The sequence below is a fragment of the Elephas maximus genome, chromosome 5 (assembly GCF_024166365.1).
Source record: "Elephas maximus indicus isolate mEleMax1 chromosome 5, mEleMax1 primary haplotype, whole genome shotgun sequence".
Classification (NCBI taxonomy): domain Eukaryota; kingdom Metazoa; phylum Chordata; class Mammalia; order Proboscidea; family Elephantidae; genus Elephas; species Elephas maximus.
This window is the reverse complement of record NC_064823.1, coordinates 123491973-123505287: the sequence shown is the minus strand read 5'-3', so window position 1 is coordinate 123505287 and position 13315 is coordinate 123491973. Positions and strand designations below refer to the sequence as shown.

Genomic DNA, 13315 nt, shown 5'->3' with positions numbered 1-13315 from the left:
TCACAAAGATCAAGAGGTTAAATTAACTCCTTAATGCTAGCAGCTAGTTTCAAATTTAAGTCTAATTCCAAAGCCTGCTCTACCTATCTGCTCCGGGCTGCTGAAAGAGGTTGAGGAGGTTGAGGACTGACAGCAAGTCGTTAGATTTGGTAGTTGAGATCACTGATGACCTTTGTGCAAACAGTTTTGGTACAGTGGAAGGCCACAACTGACACAGCAACTGATTGAGGGATAGATGCTTGAGGAAGATGTGGTGACAACTGTGACCCGTGGGCAGTGAAGGATGGAGAGAAATAGAAGAATCAGTTGAGCAACCAGAGTTGAGAAACTGGTCATCAAAAAAAGTGGTGTATTTAGCATATCCTGTTAAGTGGAATATTTATAACTCAGGATATCTGAATTTATTTTAAGATTATATCTAGTGGTAACTTAGCACCAGCTGGATCTGAATATAATGACACTTCTGAAATCTTATTCTCTGATCCTCGTAATCCTGTGACTTTGACCAGCAACCCTATAAATACACACACGCGCACACAGATACACACACACACCCTACAACAACCTTATAAAATTGTATGTTCTAGTTTCTGTTGCTACATAACAAACCAGCTCAAAACAAAATGTTTTGCTTTAAAACAAAAACATTTCTTTTGCTCACCGACCTGTGATTTTTTTTTTTTTTTTTCTGGTCTCTGGGAACATCTGGTCTCAGCTCCACATGGCATCAGCCTGGGTAGCTCCACAGGGTAGGTCCATTCTCAAGATGGCTCCTTCACATTGCTGGCAATTTGGAGCTAGCTGACTGTTGAGAGCTCAGCCAGGGCTGTGGGCCAGGGTCCTCTCCACAGGCTACTTGGTCCAGAGCAAGCATCCTAAGAAGAGAAGGCAGAAGTGCATGGCATTTTTAGGATCTAACCTCAGAAAACACATAATGTCACTTTTGCAGTATTCTTTTGGTTGAGGCAGTCACAAAGTTCTACCCAGGTCTGTGGGAAGGAGACAGAGACCCCGCTACTGAATGGGAGGAATATCAAGGTCAAATTGCAAGAATAATATATGAAGTGGGAAAGTATCTTTAGAAAATACAATTTGGCACATTATACTATCCTGTGGTACAAGCCAGGCGTTCTGATTTATTATATTCTACTTTTTTTTTTTCAACGCCGATGATCACCTACTAAATTGACTTAACAAATGGATCACCACCCTCAGTTTGAAAAACACTGCCCTGTGCAGTTGTAAAAATGGAGGCAATAGTAAAAAAAAAAACTTAAACATTAGTGAAGTGCTGTAAGAACAATAAATGTTGAAATATAACAGAAAGATAAAAATAAAAGGTGCAAAATGAAATTTACCTTTTTTCTTTCTAATGGTTAACTATTCTTCCAAGCAAGATTTGACTATCTTAGCTGAGCTCATTTTACAATAGAGCCAAAATCTTAACACACATCAGTCAGTCGTCTAGGCCAAAATAAATCCTCTGGTTATTATGACAAACCATAATGCCTCTAAGAATTTTTCTTTATACAAAATGTCTTTTTTAATGTTATTGGTAGCAACATACATTATCAAGCGATAATGTACTCAATTCTTTCAATATTTGCTCATTTTTTTACTTAGACATACAAAAAAATCCTTGTGTATGGACTCTCTAGGTCCTTGTGACAAGATCTCTGAGTAAGCACATGTCCTATAGATGCTAGAGGAAGAGTCATCTTAATCCTTGCTCTTCGGAGTGGGGTCTGTGGACCAATAGCATCGGTATCACCTGAGTGAGAGCTTGTTCAAAGAAAGATTTTGAGGCCAACCCTAGACCTACAGATTCAGAATTAGTGTTTTAACAAGATTTCCCAGGAGACCCTTGAGCACATTCTGGTTTGAGAAATACTGATATAAACCAATGTTCCCCAAAATATTTTGGATCAAGCAACCTCTCAGTAAAAAGTTTGGCATGAACCAAGTGTTTATGTGTATGCTTGTATAATACACATATGTTATTGTTGTTAGTTGCTGTCGAGTTGTCTCTAGAACACAACAAAATGTTGCCCGGTCCTGCGCCATCTCCATAATCATTGGTATATGTGAGTCCATTGTTGTGACTATCGTGTCAGTCCATATCATTGAGGGTTTCCCTTATTTTTGTTGACCTTCTGCTTTACCAAACGTGTTTTCTTTTTCTAGTGATTGGTCTTTCCTAATGACGTGCCCAAAGTAAGCAAGACAAAGTTTCTCCATCCTCTTTTCTAAGGAGTATTCTGATTGTATTTCTTCTAAGACTGATTTGTTCGTTATTCTGGCAGTATAGAACTATACTAATATTTTATAAACAGTATCGCATACCAAAAACCAAACTCATTGCTGTCAAGTTGATTCCGACTCATAGCAAGCCTATAGGACAGAGTAGAATTGCCCCATAGGGTTTCCAAGGAGTGGCTGGTGGATTCGAACTGCCCACCTTTTGGTTAGCAGCTGTACCTCTTAACCACCATGCCAGGGGTCCATTACATAACAAATAGTAATTTTTAAAAGATGAGATAAAATTGTAAACGTTCACTTGAAGCTTAATAAAAGTTAATTAAAAAAAAAAAAAGATGAGATAAATTAATATCAATAGGAGTTCTCATATTTTTCTCCCAATCACCAGTGGTTCAGCTTAGCTACCAGAGGTAAGAGCTCCCCATCTGGGAGACCATTGGCCTAACTCACACAAGGTGGTGAAGTAAGGACCATTGGCCAGGCGTACATGAATACTGTCATGTCACACTGCGATAAAACACACAATTCATAAAGTTGCGTGCATTTGAAATCTTTTCCCCTCATTAACGGCACAAACTTGTTGAAATATCTAACAGATTCTTAAATGTTGTCTTCTTAGAAATTAATTGCAGAACTTAAGGAACTCTAATACCCAGTGTTGGTTTTGGGAAAATAGGTACACATGTACTTGCCTGTGAGATGATAAATTGATGTGAACTTTTAATAACCAGAAAAAACAAACCCAGTGCCACCGAGTCACTTTCAACTCACAGTGACCGTATAGGACAGAGTAGAACTTCCCCATAGAGTTTCCAAGGAATGCCTGGCGGGTTCAAACTGCCAACCTCTTGGTTAGCAGCCATAGCACTTAACCACTACACCACCACGGTTTCTGAACTTTTAATAGGATATTTAAAAACATGATCCAGGGTTTCCAATTCTAAGGGTTATAATCCAGCCATTAAAAATTATAAAGTGCCTGTGTTTATTTTTAACATGGAAAAATATTCATGATATATTTTGAAGTGAAGTAGAAAAAAAAAAGGCTAAAGGTAACCAAAAGTTAATGGTGTCTATTTTTGAATGATATTCATTATATTTTTGCTTTATCTGTAGTTTCTAATTCTTCTCCAATGACCATGTATTAAACCAGTACCATCAAGTAGATCCCAACTCATAGCAAACCCACGTGTGTCATAGTAGATCTGTGTTCCATAGGATTTTCAAGGGCTGATTTTTTGGAAGTAGATCACTGGGCCTTTCTTCCGGAGCACCTCCGGGTAGACTCACACCTCTATCCTTTGGGTTAGCAGCCATGCGCTTTAAGTTTGTGCCACCCAGGGACCACGTATTGCTGTCACTAACAATGCTTTACTGACATGCCCTGAGCCTTGTATGCCTAACAGAGGTTGAATCCGTTCTTTGGCAGAGTCACTGGAGTCTTCCAGTCAGTGTTTATGTAAGACCAAAGAGGATTATGTGCTGTCTGGGTTTTCCTCCGAACCAAACCCACCAAACCCACTGCCATCGAGTCGATTCCGACTCATAGCGACCCTATAGGACAGAGTAGAACTGCCCCATAGAGTTTCCAAGGAGCACCTGGTTCATTCAAACTCCTGACCTCTTGGTTAGCAGCTGTAGCACTTAACCACTACACCACCAGGGTTTCCTTTTCCTCCCAAAGTAATCGGAAATTACACACTATGTATTTTATGTTCATGTGCATATGTAATGACATCCCCTCCAGCTAAATGAGCATTTACATTTCAAAAAGAGCAAATGGCAAAGAGTAACAAGTGAAATACAAAATGGGTTCCTTCTTTAAAGTACTTCGGCTGCATTAGATTACCTCCATCATGAGGCCATTTGAGAACAGGAAATTCATTCTTAATATATGAGTTATCTATTGCACCATAACAGGTTACCCCTCAACCCAGTGATTAAAAAAACAAATATAAATATTTATCATCTCTTTGACTGTTTCTGTGAGTCAGGAGTTTGAGAGTGGCCAGTTGGGCCTTTCTGGCTTGGGGTCTCTCATGAGGTTGCGGTTGACTTAGTTAGGGCTTTAGTCATTTGAGGCTTGCCTGGAGCTGAAGGATGTACTTCCAAGGGCACTCAAGCTGAAGCTGGCCAGGTGGTTCCTTCTCGTGGGGCCTCTCCACAGGGCTGCTGCATGTCCTCACAGTATGGCAGATGGCTCCCCAAGAGTGAGCAACTCAAGTGCCCATTACAGGAGCTGCAATGGCTTTCCTAACCTAGCCTGGACAATCACTCATCATCACTTCTGTCATATTCTATTGGTAACAAAGGCCAGCCCTGGTTCATTCAGTGTTGTAAGGGGACTACACAAGGCCATGATACTAGCAAGGCTCATTGGAGGTCAGCTTGGAAGCTTGTTACCACCACTAATAACCATTTTCTAGTAGCTTTTCATCTTTTATTTATTATTGAAGAATGGGCTTTTTTAATCAAATGGATGGTAAATAGATATTCCTTCCTAGGTGTATCTAAAGCAAACGACTGAAGTGATACCAAGAAATGCTGGTCACCCGTGAAGAGTCCAAGAAATGTGAATGGGCATGGTGGGTTCTGGAAGATGGTGAGGAAGAACACTAGGGTACTAGAAAAGGGAAGGAAAGGCAAAGTAAAGAACTTCAGCTTCTCTGATGATACAAGGTATCCAGATTTAAGATGGAGTAAATAAACACAGGCACCAAATTTACAATTCCAAAATTTGTTCTTTCTAAAGAAACTAAAATTGGAGAGTAGAAAGAAAGAGATCATTCATTTTAGTTCTACAAACATTGTATGAATGTTTCCTCTCCTCTGGGAGAGGAAAAAAACAACAACGGGGTAGTAATAAGGAAGAGGGGAACTAATGTTGAGTGAACAGCTCTGTGATTAAAATTATTGTTAATTTTTACAGACACTTTGAAAGGTAAATTGTGCTATCTTCATTTAAAAAAAAAAAAAACATTAACAGGAGTAAAATTGAACCTAGAGGATTATAGTTAGCCACAAAGTCAGGAAGGGTGTGCGTCAGGGTTGTATCCTTTCACCATACCTATTCAATCTGTATGCTGAGCAAATAATCCAAGAAGCTGGACTATATGAAGAAGAACGGGGCATCAGGATTAGAGGAAGACTTACTAACAACCTGTGTTATACAGAGGACACAACCTTCCTTGCTGGAAGTGAAGAGGACTTGAAGCACTTACTGATGAAGATCAAAGACCACAGCCTTGAGCGTGGATTACGTCTGAACATAAAACGAAAATCCTCCCAACTTGACCAATAGGCAGCATCATGATAAACTGATAAAAGCAGAAAAGCTTCAAGTTGTAAAGAATTTCATTTTACTTGGATCCACAATCAGCACCCGTGAAAGCAGCAGTCAAGAAATCAAAAGACACATTGCATTGGGCAAATCTGCTGCAAGAGACCTCTTTAACGTGTTGGAAAGCAAAGATGTCACCTTGAGGACTAAGGTCCGCCTGGCCCAAACCATGGTGTTTTCGATCACCTCATATGCATGTCAAAGCTGGATAATGAATAAGACCGAAGAAGAATCAGCCTTTGAATTGTGGTGTTGAAGAAGAATACCAAGCATTCCATGGACTGCCAAAAGAACGAACAAATCTGTCTTGGAAGAAGTACGACCAGAGTGCTCCTTGGAAGCAAGGATGGTGAGACTACATCTCACATACTTTGGACATGGTATCAGGAGCAGGGATCAGTCCCTGGAGAAGGACATCATGCTTGATAAAGTAGAGGGTCAGTGAAAAAGAGGAAGACTGTCAATGAGATGGATTGATACTGGCGGCAACAATGGGCTTAAGCACCATAATGATTGTGAGGATGGTGCAGGACTAGGCACTGTTTCATTCTGTTGTACATAGGGTCGCTATGAGTCAGAGCTGACTCGATGGCACCTAACAACATAACCAGTTGGTGAGCATCTAAAAATCAAGCTACACTGGATCAAGTGTAGATAACAGTAGCTGTCAGAAAGCTTGAGGTACATCAGAATTAGCCATCTCCAACATCACTCTGCCAGGATATAATTAAAGGAAGCCTCAAACCAAATTCCCCACACATGTATTTTTAAACTCCATTTATTAGCAGGCACAAAGCAATATATCAATCTGTTCTGTAAACTTGAAGTCCCAATTTTCTGTGCTCGTATGTTCTTCCGCCATCACCCTGCAGAAGAGATACACTTGTGTCAAGCCTGACAATTTTCCAGATGTAGAATTCTGTTTCCCTCCTAGTGGTTAATGCTCTTAACTGCTAACCTGAAGGTTGGAAGTTCGAGTCACCCAGAGGTGAAAGGCCTGGCAATCTACTTCCAAAAAATCAGCCATTGAAAACCCCGTGGGGTACAGTTGTACTCTCACACATAGGCTGGCCAGAATCAACTCTACGGACAACTGTTTTTGTTTCCTTTTATAGTCAGCATCAGGATGGTTAGAAGTTATCCAGTCCAATGCTGGGTCACAGGGCCAGGAATCAGGCCTCAGGCAAAACACCTAAGGGTGTGGACTGCAGGCTTCATTAGATTCTAACTCCCCATTCATACAGGGCCAAGGAAACTTCTGTAACATTTTAGCCTACCTGCATACTCAGACAGAGTAGAACTGCCCCCTAGGATTTCCAAGGAGTGGCTGGTGGATTGGTACTGCCAATATTTTGGTTAGCAGCCCAGCTCTTAACCACTGCACCACCAGGGTTCCATTTGATCCTTAGGATTCTGTGTTTGCTTGACAATTCTGAAGTGTCTCAGTGGGCCACAAACCTAATGACATTAAAACTCTGCCCGGCTCACTTGAAATGATTCAGTGCAATTTAGGATTCCAATGAAAGATGGGATTATATACATTTTGTAAAGTTGTTGCTGCTGTTGTTTATGTCAGCTTACAACTTTGGTTCTACCATGTATAAAACTTCATCGGAGTTAAACTTAAAGTATGAATTATAAAATACAAATATAAACAGTGGCACTTGGCTGCATCTTAGAATTCTTTTGAGTTCATTCATTTCCACTGAATTGAATTATTTTGAGCACCAGTTCCAGGGGATGGAAGTTAGCACTGGGCTTGTTTTAATTACAGATACTATTTGAATACTAATGAATGAAAAACAAACAAACAAAACAAACCCTGTGCTGTTGAGATGATTTCAACTCGTATTGACCCTACGTGTTACTGCTCCATAGGGTTTTCTTGGCTGTAATCTTTACAGAAGCAGATCACCAACCAGCCCTTTCTTTCATGGCACCACTGTCTTGGAAGGGTTCGAACCGCCAACCTTTAGGTAAGCAGTCAAGCGCATACCGTTTGTACTACCCAGGGACCTCCAAGGGATGAAAAGCACTGTAATACTTGACCTGGTACCTGAGGAGATTTGACTAAAGGGATTTCATGTTATCGCTCATGTCCTTGACAAGGAAAGGTGTGCAGCTCCTTGTATTTGGTATGTAGTTATTGCACCTCAACAGCAACTAGGGCTGAGTGTTTGGTTTTGTTAGGCAATAGCCACACATCCAACCTGGAGCCACACCCACCCAGGAGGTCCCAGGGCTGGGTTTTCTGTTTGACTTCTACCCATTACACAACTGTGCGAAGTTCTAACAACCTGCTAGGATTGTAACCTTGGAATGCAAGCCTTCAGGGTGCCTCTTTGGGAAAAGAAAGGAGAACTAGCAGAACAGCGCCAGTGTACGTCTGATGAAGTCAAAAGCCCGGTGAGGTAAGAAAATCCTTTTTAAAAAAAGGAACAAATAAAGCAGTTCCTCTTGCAATTGCTTAACGGGAGGGAGAAAGCCAAATGAGATATTGGTTCACCACCTTGCTCTCCTAGGCAGGAAATAAGCCCACTAAAATCTGGGGAGGGAATGGTTCATCAACTGAATTATAAAGACTGGCCCCATAAATTTATCTCGTATGTCTTAGAAATCCACATAAAATGGTATAGCAATGTGTATTCAAAGTACATAATAACTGTAGTTTAAGGAACTGCTCTCACGAACAGTCCTATTATGTAAACTCCCCTGGGGGAGAAAAACTTCCTTCTTTGTCTGAGCTTGAGGGTGTGGTGTGTGAGTGTGTGTATGTGTGTATGCTCTCACATATAGCTGTATTTTTTTAATTATTTAAAAAATCCAATATGGGTAATCTGGTTCAGTGTTGATGGTTTGAGATTTTAGCTCTGGCGACTAGTCATATTTAGTTTATTTTCAGTCATGAGCTTTTTTCCAATTTAGAATGTTTTCAACCCAGGAAGCTAGCTTGAGTTTTTATGAAACATGGTGATATCACAGCTGGAATGCAAATCTCTGAATTTGAGTAATGCACCATTAACAATATATTACTGAACTCCTTTATGCCTTAAAAGGTTTCTAGGCTAAATTCTAGGCTAAATGTGCTTTCCCCCAAAACACATATCAAATTGTATCCAGTAATGTGCTACGTAAATATATCTGTTATAGATGTGGATACTTTAGATTTTAACCATTAAGTCTTCTAATATTTTAGCTCTAAGACTCATGTATTTCTTCCTTTATATTTTCTCCCCAACCATATGATTGTGTATTAGTGGTGCTATAGATACATCTTAATGGCACTCTGACTTTTGGTGCCTCTATTATCCCCTCTGTATTTGAAACACTTGGTATTTGCTGAAGTTGTCTGTGGTTTATCAGTTAATCCTTGGTGTCCCTGAAATCCAGAAAAAAAAAAAGAATAGAGTTTCTAAATGTATGTGAAATAAAAGGACATGTGAAGTTTTAGAACCTCTTACTTCCATGAGATTTGATCTGGTTAATAACTATAGCAAAGTGGAACATTCTTTTTATTCTTGGAAGAAAATTCAGCCTGCCACTTTCCCATGTAGAAGACAGGGGGAAGCTGGCCTCTTCAGGGCTTTGTCCCCCAGTTGAGCTTGAGTTGATTTGAAAGCCGGGAAGAATGCAATGTGTTCCATCCATCAGCAACAAGTAGCCCTTTACCCCAGGCCCTGCTCTAGATGAATTAAAAGGGCTAAAGCCTTTCATTCACTTAATACAATGAACCTGTAAGCTAAGTATTATCTCTATTTTACAAATAAAAAATAATAATATCAAGGTAAAGTTTTTTGTATTTTTATTGTTTTTCTTTAAATGTCCGCGTTTTAAAAAAAAAAAAATGAAGAGATAATAAAAGGTTATAAAGAGGTGTGGCATCCCAAAAAGGAGAATAAATGTTCTAGGGCAGCATATTTTTGAAAGTATCAAAAACTCTTAAAAAGACTTTAACTTTCTGTCAAACGTTGTGAGATATATATCCAAACCAAAACCAAACCCTATGCATCAAGTCAATTCCGACTCACAGCCACCCTATAGGACAGAGTAGAACTGCCCCACAGAGTTTCCAAGGAGCACCTGGCGAATTTGAACTACTGACCCTTTGGTTAGCAGCCGTAGCACTTAACCACTATGCCACCAGGGTTTCCGAGGTGTGTGTGTGTGTGTGCGTGCGTGCGGTTTTATCTTTCATCTAAATGGAATGACTGTTGTCTGCGTCAGTCTCACCGGAGACCACTGAGTCTTCCTGACTTGTAGCACCTACTTCTAGCACCTAATAGACAACCCAGGATTCCTACATGAACTGTCTACTGTTGGCAGTTACCCTTTGGATCAGGGCCAAAGCTTTCCTATTACAAATTCACCTTTACTTCTTTTGGTATTTCCTGAGATGAGATGAAAATAGCAATCCTTGGGATCCAAATAATAATCTTTCATATACTGAAGAGAACGATTGTGCCTGGCTGCTTCACAGAGTCTCATGTGAAAACTGTATCTCTGCTGGGGATCGGTTGACTTGTCTGTGTCCCATCCTGTTGTCTTCAGTGATTCTCTTGTCACCTACTGATAACCAGTCATTAAGCTCCCCCTGTATTTGAGGCTTTCTAGGAGCTTTGTTTTATATGCATTACCTCTAATCCTCTTACCGTCCTGTGAAGTGGTGTTATCCCTATTCTACAGGTGAGGAAACTGACTTGCCTCAAGTGGTATCAATTGCAGTCTCAGTCCTGTTCTCCCACTTTGTCTTCATTAAATGACAGTACTCTACTGAGAACCTAATGCCCGACATCCCACCCCTTGAGTTATTAACTCATAGCAGGGGAAAGTTGGGGTAGGGAATTGCCTAAAGGCCCACATCCTAAGGCCTTAGGGTCTCTGGTAATTGGAGTTTAGTGATGTGTGGCTGAGGGAAAATTGTCTGAGAAATGCATTTGTCCCTCAGGCTCAGGACTCTGAAACCTTTCGCTGGAGCCAGGTGGCTATGGAATTTGGGGATTTCAAAAATTTTGCAAGATAATATTAAATTATATTAAAAACAGAATAATAAATACCCCAAACACATCATCCCCTAATTATTTTGCTATTATTTGTGCTCTTGAGGTTATTTACCTCTGTTGTATCGGTGTGGTGGAATTACTATATAATATTGTGCTGTTGCATATCTCTTTCCAACTTCTTAGTTCAGTGACTTAACATTAGTAGCTTAAAGTCGGCGTGGTAGGAGCGTTTACACCATGGAAATTGGCAAATGCTACAAATCAGGTCTTGATGTATTGTTTTCTTGCTTGTCTAGACTTAAGTTATGAAGAAAATGTTAATAATGCAGATTAAAATTAAAAGTGTGTTGAATCTATAAGTTGTCAAATTGGAAATAGCACAAAAAATTCCTTGAAGAAATATTTTCCAGGTATTAAAAAACTTTACTCAGTTCAGGAAAGAATTTGCTGTTGTCATGAGGAACAAGAGATATTTCAACTTGCATCTTCATGGTCTCATTTTTGTCTTACTTGTTAACTTAAAACATCAGCCAACATCACCCATCAGCATTGATGTAGGCACTACATTTGGCATTAGTTGTAATCATGGGTTGACTACAGATAAGAGAGTCTGGCAAAACTCACCGAAAGCATTCCGTGAAAATCATCTGTATGGAATGTACAATATAAAGCATTGTATGTCTTATTATTACTTGTAAACTATGTTGCACATCCTTTATATCAGTAATATTTGTAATACACGTTCTTTTTCTGTAGAACCAATTGTAGAACCAGCATTCCACTGCCTGTAAGGTACAGCTGGCCTGCAAACTTTGCACTTGGCAGATGCACAAAGCAAAAATAATGCCTTCCCCAAAACAGCGGCACAGTTTTGAACATAGTTGAAATAAAAACGTAGCTTTTTATCCTGTTGTTTAAAAACGAAAAACCAAAAATCATGCTGACTACTTCTGAGCTTGAATTTTCCACTTTAGTTTACTAGCAAGAGGAAATACTAGCACAGCCTTGAAACCACCCCAGAGCAGCCTCCAGATAAGCATCTCCTGAAATAGCGTGTATTTTGTTTCCGCATGTGCATGTATTCTTTTTTTTTTTAATCCAAAGAACATAAAGGCGACACTCTTTACGTTTTAGTATATCAAGCTAAGAAAACATTAAGGATTGAAAATTTGGGAATTTAAACCAGTATCATATTTACTTAGTTGAGTGAATTGAAAGTAGGTTAAGAGCTTGTCAGTTTCTGATTGTTTTACTACCTACCCTGTACCACTCTCTAGAAATAACTGTTGTGATCTGTGGGTTGTCACGCACATTTTTATGTGCTCAGTTACTTAAATCTAATTGGTTTTAGATTGTTTCCACAAACTATGTTTCCGCATTACATTCCACACTGCCGAAGGTGTGGCTGTTCCTTCCAGTTGATTTTAACTTCAAAGTAGGCAAACTCTCTTTGACTTGCAAAATGCTGGAGAACTGCCCTCCTTTCCACCTTACTCTTACACAACTCTATTAATTGTTGAATGGAAAAAAAATATGAATGAATGAATGAAAACAACAACTATGGATCTTTCCAGTATTTTCTGAAAAATTGCTTTCCTTACGTGGAATTAGAAATACTTAAGCCCTGGTGGCACAGTGGTTTAAGTGATCGACTGCTAGCTGAAAGTTCAGCGGTTTGAAGCCAACAGTGGCTTCTCAGGAAAGGGATGTGGCAGTCTGCTTCCACAGAAATTTACAGTCGTGGAAACCTTATGGGGTCACTATGCGTCGGAATCTATTCCATGGCAGTGGGTTTTTTTTTTTTTTTTTTTTTAGTGGGTAAGCAGAAAGGATAAAAATAATAGCTGAGCAAGTTGTATTTGATTCAGGTCTGAACAGACATCTAATGGAGACAAATCATGACTGTAGAGTTCTCGGTTTTCTTAGGAAAGTAGGTGGATTGCCTAGTGATGGTGGGAAATCCTTTCTGTGTACATTTTCCTGGTGATTGTTGGGCAGAATTTTTTTATGGCTTTGATATTCAGAATATGCCAGATTCTTTATTTTCTTAAGATGTTCACATTTCCTAATTAATAAGAAATTATACTGAAATGAAAATACGAGGAAGCTTTTGATCTCTGGGACTTTTGTTATTTGGGAGAAAGCAATGCTTTTTATTTATTTGTTTGTTTGTTTGTTTGTTTCCCCTATGGCATTTAAGGAAACAAGATGAGATGTTCTATATAGAAATAGCTTTTTTTTTTTTTGAAAACCATTCCTCCAAGAAAGATGAAATTTAAATCCAAGGTTATTGGCTACAATCTGATGGGAATAGACTACTTCTCCAACAGATGAGCTCACAAGATGGATGTTTTGGCATCATGAAGTCCAGGAATTTAAGTCACAGAGCCCACTTCCAGAAAGGTCCATGTGAGTCTATTCCAGCTTGGCCATAGCTGGGCCAGAGTGTTGTCTTAACCTTGAAGCTCTTTCCCGTACTCCACTTCCCTTAATCTGACCATACTGTCTTGACTCTAACAATACGAGGCTAGATTTTTAGGGCCAATTAGTTAACAAGTATTTACTGAGTACCCATTATGTGTTTGGCATTGGGTTAAACACTAGGGAGAGAGTATATTTTCTTCATGGAAAATATACTCTAGCATAGAACAGCCTAGAAATGAGTGAAAATTATTTTCTCTGCTACATCAGCCTGAGACCAGAAGAACTAGATGGT

The 13315-nt window shown here is 39.5% G+C and overlaps 1 protein-coding gene across 4 annotated transcripts in view; it reads left to right on the top strand.

Annotated features, from left to right (window-relative positions):
* C5H4orf19 (chromosome 5 C4orf19 homolog) overlaps positions 1–13315 on the top strand; it is a 104025-nt gene that overhangs the window by 48529 nt on the left and 42181 nt on the right. Inside the window, exon 1 of one of the 4 annotated variants that reach the window (XM_049886370.1) lies at positions 7258–7575. The exons of the other annotated variants lie outside the window; for them this stretch is intronic. The gene's annotated coding sequence lies outside the window, so the exon portion shown is untranslated. Of the gene's footprint in view, positions 1–7257; positions 7576–13315 lie in introns of those variants that run through there. 4 annotated transcript variants of the gene reach the window in all.